At 36.5% G+C, this 15,360-nt stretch overlaps 1 long non-coding RNA gene across 1 annotated transcript in view; it reads right to left on the bottom strand.

The window, feature by feature from the left end:
* The window catches only part of LOC148126981 (uncharacterized), a 29,912-nt gene extending 26,479 nt beyond the window's left edge, over positions 1 to 3,433 (bottom strand). The window contains exon 1 of the long non-coding RNA XR_015741781.1: positions 3,221 to 3,433. This is a non-coding gene — a long non-coding RNA (uncharacterized LOC148126981). The remainder of the gene's footprint in view (positions 1 to 3,220) is intronic.
* Positions 3,434 to 15,360: the final 11,927 nt, after the last annotated feature.

Raw genomic sequence — 15,360 nt, 5'->3', positions numbered from 1 at the left:
ACTGTTAGATTTTTGATTGGTACCTGCTTGGACTAGTTCTTTTCCACCTGATATAGCTGTCATAATGAAGCAAAATTCAGCTGCACATCTGATCACACACTAATATTGTTTTTCAGGCCTGACTCCAAGGAGACCTAACCCTAGTTTCATTTTCATTGTCAATGGGATTTTCCTATGTATTTCACTGTGGCTCACAAGAGTCCAAATAAAGAGTTGTCACGTTGTCTTTCCTTTGAGAACCTCCATGAATCTTAGGCTAACACCATTTTTCAGCCCTGAACTCCAAACAGATGGAACCTTAGCCCTAACTCTAGTTTCATTTTAATTGTCAATGAGATTTTGACATATATTGCACTGTGGCCCACCTAAGATTCCAAACATAAAGCTGTCCTGTTTTCTCTCCTTTGATAACTTCCAAGATTCTAACCCTAACACCATTTTTCAAACCTGACTCTGAACAGATCCAACCCTATTCCTATCTCTAGTTTCATATTCATTGTGAATAGAATTTTCTCATGTATTTCACTGCAGATTACAAAAGGGTCAGAATGAAAAGTTTTCAAATGTAAAATGACCGAACTGGTAGTTACACCAGTCAGATCCCACCCCTGCATGCTTCTAACCAGTTTCAGCAAATCTTGAGAAGTTTTCCTAAGGAGGGCTGGTCTAGATCCAGAGGTGGTATTCAGCAGGTTCTGACCAGTTCTGGAGAACCAGTAGAGGAAATTTTGAATAGTTCAGAGAACTGGCAAATACCACTTCTGACTGGAGATTTTACAGTAACCTTCCCCTGCCATGCCTACCAAGCCATACCCACAGAACCGGTAGTAATCCCACCACTGTCTAGATCCCCAATTTATTAAAAGTTAAAAAAGAAAGGACCCATATGGAATCATTGTTACTGAGGGCCCTGGCATTGTGGAGTGGCTTGTTTTATAACATTTGGTTTGTCCCTAACACATTAGCTTTTGAATTGGCTTTGAAAATAGATCTTGGAAGCTTTTGTGTGTTATTAAGTTGTTTGCAAGGTATCTTTTTTGGTTTGGCTAAACAGCTTTTAAAGAATCATTGACTGTGGAGTTGTGGAAGTTTGGAGGCAGTATCTTTTATGCTTTATATGACTTTTTGGGATTCTTATAACCAACCTTGAGGCATTTTGATGAAGCGGTCTATAAATATGTTACCATTAAACAGCTAATCAATAAACTGTAGTCAGTTGTAACATCAACAAAGGTACCCTCTCATCAAAGAAGGTAAAGAGAAGAGTTCTGCTGGATAGAAGAGGTGTGCCTAGAAGGGACAGGTATGCTATGTGAACATTATTTTTTATTTAATCCTGGCTCTTAACACCTTACACTTCCTGTCAACCAGTTGATTTATAATAGATTAACTGAAGAGGTCAGAAAGACCCCTGAAGCTTCCTCTACTGTTCTCCAGCAAGGAAGCAAGGGAAATTTGAATGGCACTTCATTAAATTTGTATGGTATGTGGATTCACAGGGTGCTGCTTATGCTACAAGGTCAGGAAAGAGCTGAGGTAGCTGCATATCTCTCTTTCATGTAAATCCTATCCCCAACATAATTTCTGTGTGGCTCTTCCAAAGTTTTGACATCTTCCAGGACAACAAATAAGCAGCCACCAAAGGAGGGTTATAAATATTTACATTTCCTTGGCTTTACTGATAGAAGAATTTCATGCCAGCATATCTCACCTAATTATCAGAAAGCTTCAAAAACCAGTGGAAGACTTTCTGAGGGAGTTCACACTTCATTAGTAATGATCACTCCACCTCTCTTTTAGACCTGCACAGCACTCACTGACATCCCATTTGTACAATGGAATATGTCAAAGTAAAACATGGCAATGCGTGTGATGTATACCTAGCTTGAGTGGGCAAGAAGCTCAGAGACCAATTCCTACAGCCACCCAGAGTAAAGTTGTTTTCATTCCATGACTGATCTCATCTATCCAAGATATGAAATAGATATATGTGTTGGTTAGGATTTATAAATATTTGCACGTCGTCATCCAAAGACACATCTTTAATGAAGTACATACCACTTTTGTATTGGCTCTGAGGTCCTTAGCTGCGTTCTGAAGATGTTAAAATGTACTGTGACCTAACACAAGGCCATAGTGGAAAAATTATAAAGTAAAGTAACATGGGAGGCCTATAAATTTTACAAACAAACAAACAAATAAATAAAATGATGGAAAATAATTGTTGCCGATAGTCTGTGATGCAGAAATCCAAGCTGATGATGAAGCTCCCACAAGGGTATGTGAATTAGACATTCCATACTGAATTGTGACGCAAAGTAGTATTCAGATCAGTTTTACAGTTTTAGGTTAGGTGTAGATACTGTTCATTTTGGTGTGGTAGAAATCGTCTCTCCAAGTTAATCTTCCACAAATCTTGTTCACAATATTCCTACTGCTTCTCCTCATATCAGTATTTCTCTGCTCGTTCTTGTTTCTGCTTTATAAGATGTGCTATAAAAACAATCTCCATCCAATCAAGATCATGAAGATCTAGAATGGTATTACAATACTATGCTGTCAATCAATTGCTTGTATGCTATTAGTAAGAGTAACTGATAGGAAGGCAGGCAAATATGGATAATGAATAAATTCCCAATCTGATGTCCTCATAATGTAGTACGTTTCAAGAATTTCCAGTTTTTGAAATCAAGAGCAAAGTCTTCATTTACAGACAGCACCAGGCTCCTTTTTAACATTTCTTTTCCAAAAGTTTCCCATATCCCATGACAGCTGTCAAGGGTAGCTGAACCATGGCATTCCCACACATGTAGCAAAATGCTTTGGGTGCTCTCTTTTACTAAGTCTATTCCATGTTTCAATACCTTTAAATCACACTTTAAAAAGTAACACACTAAACTTTAAAAAGTAACACACAATGAAACAGAGTGGACAAGGCACTTAATTTTTTACTGCATCACACCAGGATGTATCTCATAATTATTTTACCTTTTACTTCCTTCTATATAGAAATTTGGCTCAGTTACAAGGTATAATTCATCTAATATTTCAATAATTCTGAATGAGATAATGAACTCCATGACGCAAAGCTGACCCCTAGTTACATTAATAGCAATAGCACTTAGACTTATATACTGTTTTATAGTGCTTTACAGCCTCTCTAAGTGGTTTACAGAGTCAGTATATTGCCCTCAACAATTTGGGTCCTCATTTTACCTACCTTGGAAGGATGGAAGGCTGAGTCAACCTTGAGCTTGGTAGGATTTGAACTGCCAAATTGTAGGCAGCTGGCTGCAGAAGTAGCTTGCAGTACTAGTTACTCATTAATAGTGATAATGATCTTCTTAAAGTCTCAATTCTGTCCTGCAATTCTGGAATGGTGCAAAGTAAATTTCTCTTTTTTCTCCTCTGTCTCTGTCTCTGTCTCTGTCTCTGTCTCTGTCTCTGTCTCTGTCTCTCTGTGTGCACATATATAAGTTAATAAAAAGAAATTACTACCTTCTCTGAGCAAAACTGATGACAAAAAAATATCTCTTAATTCAACAAATAATGCGCTGGCAATTGGAGTAAATGAAAAATGCTTTAACACAGTTATAAAGGGGCAGTGCCTTGTAAGAGTTTAGTCTTCACAAAGATTCAGATGGAGTTTGTTTATTTATTTATTTATTTGACCACTCAATCTGCCAGTTGAGATTAAAATCAATTAAAGCCAATGTAAAAAAAATTATAAGATGAACAAAGACACAACATAATTGAAGCCAACCCATTTAGATGTAAAAATGTGAAAGTCCACACATGAAGATCCAATTATTAAGCCTATGCACAGGAATCTTCTCAATTAATAGGCTGGTACCTGCTTGGAGTTAGATAAAGATTCATGGAATTCAAGGGAGGGCTTGGACTTTAACTGCTTGTGACTACTGAGAGATTCTAAGCTAATCCCTCTTTTAACTCTGCCCCCAGTTTTTGCCATTCCTTTTCCTACCAATCATAATCATTGTTACATTTACATTTGATTTGATTTGTTAATCGCTTACAAGATACAGGTATAAGAATAAATATAGTTTTGAATACATGAGATAGATACTTATAAGAAAAATAAAAAAAACCCAATAGGACAGGGACGGTAGGCATGATTGGTGCGCTTATGCATGCCCCCTACAGGCCTCTTAGGAATGGGGGTGAAGTCAATAGTAGACAGTCTAAGGTTAAAGTTTTTGAGGTTTGGGGAAGAAACCACAGAGTCAGGTAGAGTATTCCGAACATTGGCCACTTTGTTGCTGAAATCATATTTTCTGCTGTCAAGTTTGGTGTGGTTAACCTTGAGTTTGCATCTATTGTGTGCTCTTGTATTGTTATGATTGAAGCTGAAGTATTCATTTGCAGGTTGGACATTGCAATGTATGATTTTATATACTATATTTAGATCAAACCTAGTTCTAGGTTTTCTAGGTCTAGAGTTTCAAGTCTGGTGGCATATGGTATTCTGCAATGAGTAGAGGAGCGGAGAATTCTTCTTGTGAAATATTTCTGAACTTTTTCAATTGTACTAATATCAGATACATGATATGGGTTCCAGACTGATGAGCTGTATTCAAGTATAGGTCTAGCAAATGTTTTGTGTACTGTAGTTAGTAGTGTGATATTACCAGAGAAGAAGCTATGTAGGATTAGATTAACAACTCTTAATTCCTTTTTGGCTATGTAGTTACAGTGGGCTCCAGAACTTAGATCATTTGAGATGACTACTCCAAGGTCCTTGACAAAGTTTGGATCCTCAACAAGATCCAATAGATCCTTGACTATTTAGCTTGTATCTTATTTTCTGATATTTTTCTGCCAATATATAAGACAGAGCATTTATTTGTTGAGATTTGAAGTTGCCATTTGATTGACCATTCTGATACATAGTCAAGGTCTTTTTGGAGGGTAGTAGTATTGTACATCAAATCACTTTAGATGGTTCTACAAAAGCAGATGTGCTATTCCCACAAATAGTTTTTCAACAGAAAAAAAATTCTAATCAAAGATGTGTGTATTTAATCTGATTGTTGTTTTAGTAGCGTGGAAAAAAGTATACCCGTTCTGCAAGTTTTGTTATCAATTATTTTTTAAAAAACTTATATTTAGTAGTTTAAGACAATCCTGGTTATTTCATTGGAGAATACTCATATAATTAATAGGGTAACACAATCATAGTTGGATAGTGACCTTCCTAATTCATGTTTGCTTCTTGAGTTATATTATTTTTAGTAGCCATAATTACTTGACAGAAAATGCACATAGCTAGAAATGATGCTTTTATTTATTAATTTTACTTGTATTCATGTTTTCACTAAAAATCCATATAGATTATAATTTTTGTTGAGGAATTCAGCACCATAATATATACACAATCAATATCCACAATTTTTTAAAAACCAATAACTATTTGTCATTCTAGAAAGCTAGTGGTGAAGAGATGAAACGTGGGACATAATTTATGTCCTATAAAAACAAGGATGTTATATATAGATTATTGTATATTTAGATTATTCTTTCCTGACCAGGTGCCTTCCATATGTGCAATGTCTAATATTCCCTTCAGTATGGTTTGGAAATCTGGTGGAACATTCCAGAGGAGACTAATACATCTGGAATTTTTTTCACATCTTGTTCCAAGTTGAGAAAGCTGATTTAGATGTGCATTTAAAATGTAACCCTGGATTTGAAACACATGAATGGAATGAACATTGCAATCCTAGGTAAGAAGTTATTTTCTGCTCAGAATACATGCAAGAAAGAAGGGCAGAGAGAGTAACATGTGAGATCCATTTATCTTGGTCATCATCCACATGGACAATTTTATTTTTTATAGATTGAACATGAATATTATGTTAATCAGCCAAAATAGCTTTAAAAAGTGTTGCCCTCAGTTTTTGGAGGTAAAACCACGGTTTTTGACTATTTCTGACAAAAAGTAATCTTGATGTCAAACTAGTAGTAAGATTAAATACATCTTTAACCCTGGTTTTGTGATTCTCCTCTACTTTTAAAGATTTCCTAATCTAGATTAGGACTATAGCTTTGGGGAAGGAAAATAGAGCATTTTAACCCATAAAGCTCTTTATGACTTGGTAACTATGTACTTCAAGACTGCCTTCTCCAACTATAATTGAGTTGTCAGAGATGCTTATTCCAAGAGAATTTTTTAAATAGTAATTTATTTTTGAGAATGAAGCAGACTATGGCCAGGATGTAGTGTTTCATATTGATGGTGGCAGTTTTTAGGAACAGCTTCCCTTGGAAAGTGAGATTGGGGCCATCTGTAGTAGCTTTTTGGTAGGCAGAATTGTTCTGGAGGACTTTTAGGGTTGAAGTGATAGGCTACCAAAAGTCATTATTATAGTGAGAGGTTTTAATTACATTCAATATTCAGTTAGAGCTGTTGAAGAAACTATGTCATTCACTGTATTGGCTGGGTCCAAAACTCGAAATATTCTAACCAGTTCCATATTTGTCTGAATGTAATCCATTCTGCTGTTATTGTAGCATGATTCGGAATGAAAATGAGTTCCAGTCTTGCTGAGAAGATTGCATGTTTGTTTCTTCTGTTCTTTAATAAAGCATTTATAACCCAACAAATGTCATACAACTAAAACCACTTTTATTTTCTATTCCTAGGGCAGCTAGCTGCCCTGAACTTCTCTCGAAAGATCTATACAGATTGATTCAGCCTAAGATGACAAGCCACTTTCATGATCGGACAGAACTTACTTTAAATTTCTAAAGACTTGGTGCAGGCCAATCATTTGTATAAGGAGGAAAGGGGATCTATCCTGATGTCATTTTTGTTTCCTCTTTAAATGAGATCATGGTCTCTTTTAAGCAGGACATTAGGATGACCTTTCAAAAATCTTGAAGTGCAGGTTGGGTGATCAGTGAATGATGATTTTACCATTAGGTCAAAAGGTTTACAATCTGAAGACAAATCTATTGTTATCTAAACTGAATAGTCTCCCTTTTTATTGTTCCTAGTTAGAAATTTTGTTGAAGCATCAAAATGGTTTTGTTCTTTTTCTTGTAATTAAAGCGGCATTATACAAACTAGGGCTGATCTGAAAAAATGTAGTGGTTTCTGTATATATCCCTGGATAGCCTGTTTAGATTAAAATTACAATTCAGTATCCAAGAAATTAGAAAGAAGATAATCCTACCATATTAATTAGAGTTGTATAAAATTGATTTGAAATTTAGATATGAAATTGATTAAATAGAATCACCTTTTTAATCAAATTGCCAAATTGATTCACTGTGTTGAATTTAATCAAGGTGTCTTTGAGTAGATTGGGATTTTTATTTTTTTTAATGGACTTTGGCATATATATGAGTGCAAGTGGCATTCATACATACATACACACACACATACACACAAAAAAAAATTGTATCAAATTGAACAGATCAATTCTAATCAATTGAGTTAGACATTTGAATCAAACAGATTTACTCCTCAAAATGAATCACAAATTTAAATTTGATGTTTGCTGATTTGAACACCTATATTATTCATAGGACATTTAATAATGGAACACTTAATCTTTGGACAAATGTATCTCTTAGTAAATCTAACCAGAGGGGAATGTTGAGTTTGACTCCACTATTATTTGTGAATAATCCTAGGTTAGAAAAGGTTAAAAGATTCACGGACTTTATTGATTTGACCTTTAGGGGATTCACAATAAAGTAGGCCAATAATGGTTTTTTTAAATTTACAATGACTTCACACAGCAATAATAAAAGTTCTCTTCCTTAAGCGGTATTTTTCCCCTCCTTTATTCTAATTTGGAAAGTCTATGAAATTAGAGCTGGGAAAAGAAATAAATTTGTGGTCAGAAATAAGCCTTTTTAAATGCTAGTGACTGTTCATTTGGCTGTCCATTATTGTATTTTGTTAAACAAATGAAGTAAACCCTATAAAGGCTGGTACTTGCCTGTCCTTGTGTCATGTCCCTGTTGGAGCCTGAATCTGCAGGGGAAAATGAGCTGGAACTGAAGCCAAGAGAGATTGAGGGGGCAGTTTTGTTGGCTTCAGAGGAAAATGGGGAGGAGCAGGGCCAGTCAGGCCAGGGCTTTTCAGGATTAGGATGGTTTGTAGGCAGGGAGGAACAGGTGCTGGATGACCAAGAGAGGCTAATCAGTGAACATGAGAGACAGAGCTCATGCGATGAGCAAGGATCCGTGAGCATAGAGAGTTGAGATAAGGCAAAAAGAATGCAGACTGTTGCTCGAGAGGAGAGTGCCCCATCCCTCTTCACAAGACTTAAGGAGACACTGCGGGGAGGGGTATTTGTTGGGAACAAACACTGAATTCCTGGAGTGTTGAGTGCCGATGTTTGAACTTTCCTGGATTCCTTGAACTCTTTCTAGATTTATGGGTTACTTGCCATGCTCCCTTGCTTTCTGGACTCTTCAACTTGCCCTGCTGGATTTGTTGCTGTGTAGCCATTGTGTTCACAGTGTTGGGCTGGACTGTTTGCAGCCAGAGGCTGCTTGAGGTATATGTGTGTGTTTTTCATCACTTTGCTTTAGGACTTGACTGAAATATGGGAGTGTTTGTGGAAATTTGGATCAATAAAGGGGCAGTTTGAACTGCCAGCTCTCTGTGCTGTGCCCCAGGTCATCACACCTTGTTTTAGGGGTTTGTAACGCTCAGCCTATTAATACCATTTTTTCCTATTTTGTGAGGCAAACAGTAGGACTATTTGCTGTACGGTTGATGGGCCACCTTCATCTTGAATAGCCTGCTTGTACCCTAACTGACTATTAAAAGAATTGTGAATCATTATAAACCAGGACTCATGTGTCTGCCAGGGCCTCAGAGCCAGGCTCCAAGAAGCAGGGGAAATTTCCCCATTCTGAGAATCCTGCATCCTGGCAAAATATGTGCCTCATGAGCAAGTGGACAGATGCTGACTCTACAAGCAACCTCATTACTGGCAACCACTGGGCAGGGAAGCCTCATCTGTGCACAATCAATGGGGAAAGGATTTAAACTGCTCAGGACTGCCTTCCATTGCTAGAAAGAACTTTGGCATATGGCTTTGTGAATCATGAATTCCTGTTCTTGACTCCTGTTTTGTTTTGTTATTTAATGACCAAGTCTCTTGGTACTTTTCAAGTTATTGTGTGATATTGGTTTATGGACTCTCTATTCAGATTATGTTTTTTTCCTCATTCTAGACAAATGGCTGTCCAGTCTTTCCTTGAAAACATCCAGTAATGGAAGACTCACAACCTTGAAAAATAAGACATTCCATTGATTAATTGTTCTCACTGTCAGAAAATTTCTCCTTGACAATTTCTCCTAGATTGGATCTCTCTTTAATAATCTTCTACCCATCGCTACTTGTCCTGCCCTCAGGTGCTTTGGAGAATAGGTTGAACTCTTCTCTGAGACAGCCCCTTAGTAGTAGAAGACTGCTATCATATCAGTTCTTGTCTTCTTCAATTATTCATCATATGGTTTACCTCCCTTATAATCTTTGTTGCTTTTCTTTGCTTCTTTCTAGGGTCTCAACATCTTTTTAAGTAAATTAAAAGTCTAATTACATCTTCCATATAGTGGCTACTTAGTATATATTTACAGAGGGACGTTGATCTCTATAGTAGTGACTCAATAAATCAATGAAGCAAAACTTCCTAGCATGCTGAAGAACAGCCCATTTCTTGGCTCATATTATGTGCATCCCCATGACAAAAACAATTTCCTGAAATCAGACCTGTAGCAGCTACTTCCTTTTAAAACTTTACTTTTATTTTTACTGCAACCTTGCTAAATGCTTACAACGTTGGATTCATTCCAGTTAGTGTCAGATTTCCTGCCTCTCCAATAAATAACAATGAACCATTTCTCAGGATCTGCATAAAGTCGAAAGGCCTAATAAGTTACAGACTCAATTAGCAATAAAAGCACCTGTTAACCATCCCTACTAACCACCTTTTCCGACCTGGCACAAAATCTTAGAGGTCTTACTCCCTGGACTTGGAGTTTTTGTCAATTCAGCAGTTGCAAATTACATTATGGTAAGCCCAAACGAAAATGTGAAAAGTTGAACAAACAGCCATTGTAGACATTGATGGTATAATATGTTGTGTTCTCACATCTGGACACCACTCTACTCCTTAACAAAATATATCCAACCCTGCTGATGATGGCCTGTCCAAGTTATGAAGCTTTTTATTATTTCTTCCATTCTAAAACAGAACAGAAATGTTCCTTTTTATTTCAGAAGAATCAAAGATCTCCACAACTAATAATGAAGTACTAGAATAAACAGATTGCTGCTCAAGTGCTAAAATATCTTAGGGGTTGGCCAAGAGCTGTTGGAAGATGACTTCATTCAAAGATTTACTGACTACCATTCTTAGTCTTTTGTTTACACTGGGTTCTTGGGAAACCCGATAGGATTTTTTAATGCCTTCTACAATATGTGAGATAGATCCTACTGTAAATACAACTGGGGTATTTGTGGGGGTGGGTGGGAAGTGTGTACAATGTACTCTTGGATGCACTGTTACTTTTTATTCAATGAAAAGAACATTTTGTTTTTTGTACATGAGGCTAGATGCCACTGAAAAATTTAAAGTGGAGAGAATTGAGAAGTCAAGATGGAACCTTGAATGAATAAAAGGTCAAGACTCCTATCTTTCTCCATATTTTTGATTAGTTTGTTTGGAGTGTCTTTTTTTCCTGTACTACCCATATGTCTTGTCTTGATCATAGCATATTTCAGTCCTTCCTTGTGTCATTTTTAAGGTCAGTGTCCGACCTTTTAAATTATGGGTGTTAAACTCGATCATGTCACATGATGTATTGTGACATATCATGACTTTTTTTTTTTGCTTTTGCAGAGCTGGGGTGGATGTGGCCTGCGCATGATGCATTTAGTCTGCAGGCTGCCAGTTTGACATCCCTGCTCTAAATATTGGATTAAAATCACATAGTCCCTTTACAGTGGCTATGTACACCTAGGATCTGATTAAACCTCTGAGAGATCTTATAGCCACAAGGAGCCCTACCACTCTATATACACTGCTTTCTCTGTATATGAAACTTCTTGCTCCAATCTTTGTGGTCCATTGAGGACAATGGCCTGGTAAATGGGAATATGTGAGGAAATCTCAAATAGTGAAGTAACTCATGGGATTATACTTTAACAAGCCAATTCCACTGCCTTGAATGAGTCAGTCCATGTAATAATTTCAAATGCTGAATTATACTTTGATCTCCCTCTCTCTGTGCATGAAGGGAAGTAAACATTCACAATATAAATAGCCTCAATTCTCAAATATTGTCCTACTGAATATGAATTGCTTTTTGATGTCAGTCCAACTTGCCTTGGATGGTGACAGACTCCATGGCTAAACTCCATATGCTTGGACCATGAAAGTGTTGCCCCACTTTGCACACATTGATTGTGGAATTTTTCGATAATTCACTCCCTGATCTTAGGCAGATTTTAGAGAGTATTGTTAGAAAAGTGAATCCATTCAGATTTTAGAACTAACCAGAAAAAGGAGCCAGGAATCAGTATTAAGAAAAAAAAAATGATTCCAAACAAAAGCAACAAATGCACAAACTAGAATCATTTTTGCAATTAATAAAGTTCATTGTGGTACTTATCTGCTTTTCTTCAAGTGGAACAGCACTGATCAGGGAAAAGCAGATCCCACAGAGGAAGGATAATATTTAAAGAGTACTGCTGTGTGTGTTCAAAATCTCAAAGACAATCCAAAACCAACTAAGCATCAAATTTTGCTGGGTAAACTTGAAGTATACAATATTAGACTCTTTTTTAAAAAGAATGTAAAACATGTAGTGTGAATTATTATTTTTGTGCAAGTAAACACAACAGCGACAGCAACATGTTGGTAATTTATCAAACTATCAAGGAATTTGTGCTTAGCTAACAATGTTAAGCTGGCATCTGATATCAACTTCTGAAAGGACGGCTAAAGAAAAATGAATGACCTACACTACATAGGCTAATCAGCTGGCACAGGATTCAAATACTGTCCTTTTGAATGTAGCATTCAAAATAAGACACAAGAGAAGCATTTGAATTTGATAAGCATTTGCTTCTTTCTCTCCTTGAAATAAACATTTGCATCCAGCGGGAGGTTTAATGAATCACTTTGAAAATGGTAACTGAATTTCATTCTTCCCTACTTGAGTTCATCTTGCTTTAATTATCTCCATTTGATGTTCAGAAGCCTCTGTGAAATGAAATGTATTTGTCAATGTAAGGGTAAAAATGGGTTTTTCCAATGCTCTAGATTGATAAGGAGCTGCAAAGAGAAAAAATGATTGTACTATAAACTGAATGCTATTTCTCCCCATCCCTCTCTTAGCTGTTTTAACCCTGAAACATGTTTCATGTAATAGAAAAAAGCATGGCTGCAAAAGGAAGCAGGATTCAAACCACACAGTTTATTATTACACGAACAGGTTCCCACCAAATACTCATATGCATTTGAGAATTTAAAGAATTTAAGAGGAATAAATGCCATCTTGGAGACTGCAAATCCTTGAAAGGCAGTATCTGTATGCACTAAAAATACTATACTTTGAGTATTCTTTGAGTATTCTTTAGAAAAATGGCAGCAAACATAATAATGTCCTGCAATGTATGAAAATGGTGGTGTTAAACTGTATTATGTGGCTGCTCCTGCAGAAAGAATTTGGAGCAGTGATTAAATTCTTCTTTTCAAAGGAGAATAATGGCCTTGCTAAAATGCAATGCCTTGTGCAATTCTTTAAAAAGAAGAAGGTATTTTTAGGAAATGCTTCGATAATCTCTTTCATATGTTCAGGAAGGAGTGTGGTCAGAAATACTTTCCTTACATAGCAAGGAATTGATCAGAAAGAATAGGAGACAGTCCTACTAGCCTTGTAGTAGAATGGTAGAGCCATCTACAAGTTAGTGAGAGCCAGAGGACCAATTATCTAACCAATTTCTTTCTCACCAGAAACATCTAGCTTGGATGGTGATGATGAGTTGGGAGTTAGTATCAAGTGTAAATGTTTATAGTATAATAATGTTAGATAAATGCATCAAGTAATTGATCAGTACAGTTTGGGTTGAGCGGAAGTAGAGCTGCTGGAAAGAAGCCAGGCTTCAATTCCCAGGTCCTCCATTTTATTTTGCACCAAAAACTTTTGGGGTTTGGTAACATGGGCTATTCTATCACAGAAAGCCATTCACATGAATCCAAATTTGTTGTAGTTAGAAATCCTAGAAAATAACAAAATTAGAAGGGATCCTAATCTTCTAATCGAACCCCCTGCTCAAGGCAGGAAACCCTATAAATTTCAGACAAAATGGTTGTCCAGTCTCTTCTTAAAAACCTCCAGTGTCGGGGTACCCAGTGATTTCATTTGCATAGTGATGCATTTAAGGTAACCACAACAAGGTTATTAAAACATCTCCAAGCAATTATGGTGTGGCTACATGTGAAACTGTGTAGAGAAATATTACTAAGCCTATGAGCCAGAGTTGGGACCTTTTGGGACCTGGGAAGGAGAGAGTTCAGTATGATGAAACCCCTGTCATGGCATCATCATACAAGTACCTTTCTGTACTTGCATTGTGACACTGCCTTCATCATTTTTATGAAACCAGCAAGAACTTGCAGATGCTGATAGAGATGAATTATGTTACAATATTCAAGACAATGTGAGGTATTTTCCTGAGCAAAACAGAAGACATGTCCAACAACCCAGCAAGAAATAGAATTATTGTTAACTGAGAGAATGGGGTCAATATCATCATGTTTAAAACAATGCTCAAACTATGTTTACATGATACATGGAACCACAAAGTAGCCCATCCATGACAAACAAATGTAGTGAGCAGATCCAGCTTGTGGTCAGTTGCCCAAACAACAATCCCACACCTACAAAAGAGGGAGTACCATTGAAATCAGCAAATTTTGATCTGTGTGAAAGTCATAGCTTTGGGAAGACAAGATGATTAAGGCTGCAAGACTCCAAGAAATAAGACACCAGTCTCTCCAGAACTCAGTTGAAATTCATTTGTCTCATTTTGCCCAGAGTCACCGTACATATTTATAAATAAATAAATACTGGAAATATTGCCAAACATATCTTGTATGCTGAAAACATACATTGTTAAGTATTATAGTAATTTTGTTATGCAAACATAACATACAAATCTGTTTAAAATTTGAATGTAGGACTCCATGAAACATAGTTTATAGTTTTAAAAACTATATAACATATATGATGGAGGAGAGACAGTTATAGAAAATGGAGGTAGACTGCAGAATAGGGTTTCCAAAGCACAAATTAACAAATTGAATGAGATTTTTTTAAAAAAAGAAACACTCCAAATTACTTGGGTTTTAATACTGGCTAATAAATGCAACAGCCATAGGAGGGTGTCTTCCTGCTGTTATGTTCATTTCTAAGTTGAAACTCCTAGAATGCATTAAGTCAACTTACTTGTGAGCTATTTTTCCTCATGACCTCATCATTTCCACCACCTTTGGGTAGCTTTAAAATGGCAAAACAAAACAAAACAAAATGCCATAATATACTAAAAAGGCATACTGTAGATATCATACTGAATACAAGACTTACTGTGCTCATTCAGTCCAAAATATATTAACCAGTAATTAATCATCTAATGTGTTTTTCTAAGTGGATGAAAAGGTTGCTTGATTCCAAAAGAAAAGACAGATAAACATTTGCTTTTCTTCTCTATATTTACCACTGGGTGTCAGTAAAGGAACACATTGACTTTATAACTCTTTGACCAGGGAATTAGTAACATTCCCATCACTCGAAAAATGTCCTCAGGCAGCACAAAAAGCTGCAGATCCTCTGCTTAATGGTGCCAATGCTCTGGGAGCGGGAGGTTTTTAGTGGTTTTTACAGTAGCTTCCTTTCTTACTTTGCCAGGAAAAATAAAATCAAAGCGTCTCCAATGGGATCAGAAGTATGGGTTGGAACAGCAAATTTTCACATAAAAAGTGAGGTATATGCATTTTGTTTTCTTCTGCATTTCTTTTATGCATTGCCACAGCTGCACTAGCCATCCAAAATCAATTAGATGGGGACAGGATAAGGGAAATAAAAGACTGGATGCAAAAATCCTTAAATGTCAGACCCTTTTATGGAAGATTGAGTCTCTGTTTATGGCCAAGGAACTGAATGACTTGGTACAGTTGGTTTTAAATGAGTGATGTTGCATTTGTTTAGGGTGCAGCGGTAAAGTCTACACCTGATGTATCTCCATGGTTTTTGTGTTTTTAAATATATAAATGAGACGAGCAGCAAGGACAGCACATGAGGTGAGG

The sequence above is a fragment of the Pseudonaja textilis genome, chromosome 2, assembly GCF_049901715.1.
Source record: "Pseudonaja textilis isolate UNSWEBS1 chromosome 2, rPseTex1.2, whole genome shotgun sequence".
Lineage (NCBI taxonomy): Eukaryota > Metazoa > Chordata > Lepidosauria > Squamata > Elapidae > Pseudonaja > Pseudonaja textilis.
Note: the sequence above shows the minus strand (reverse complement) of the source record. Positions and strands in the feature narration are given on the sequence as shown.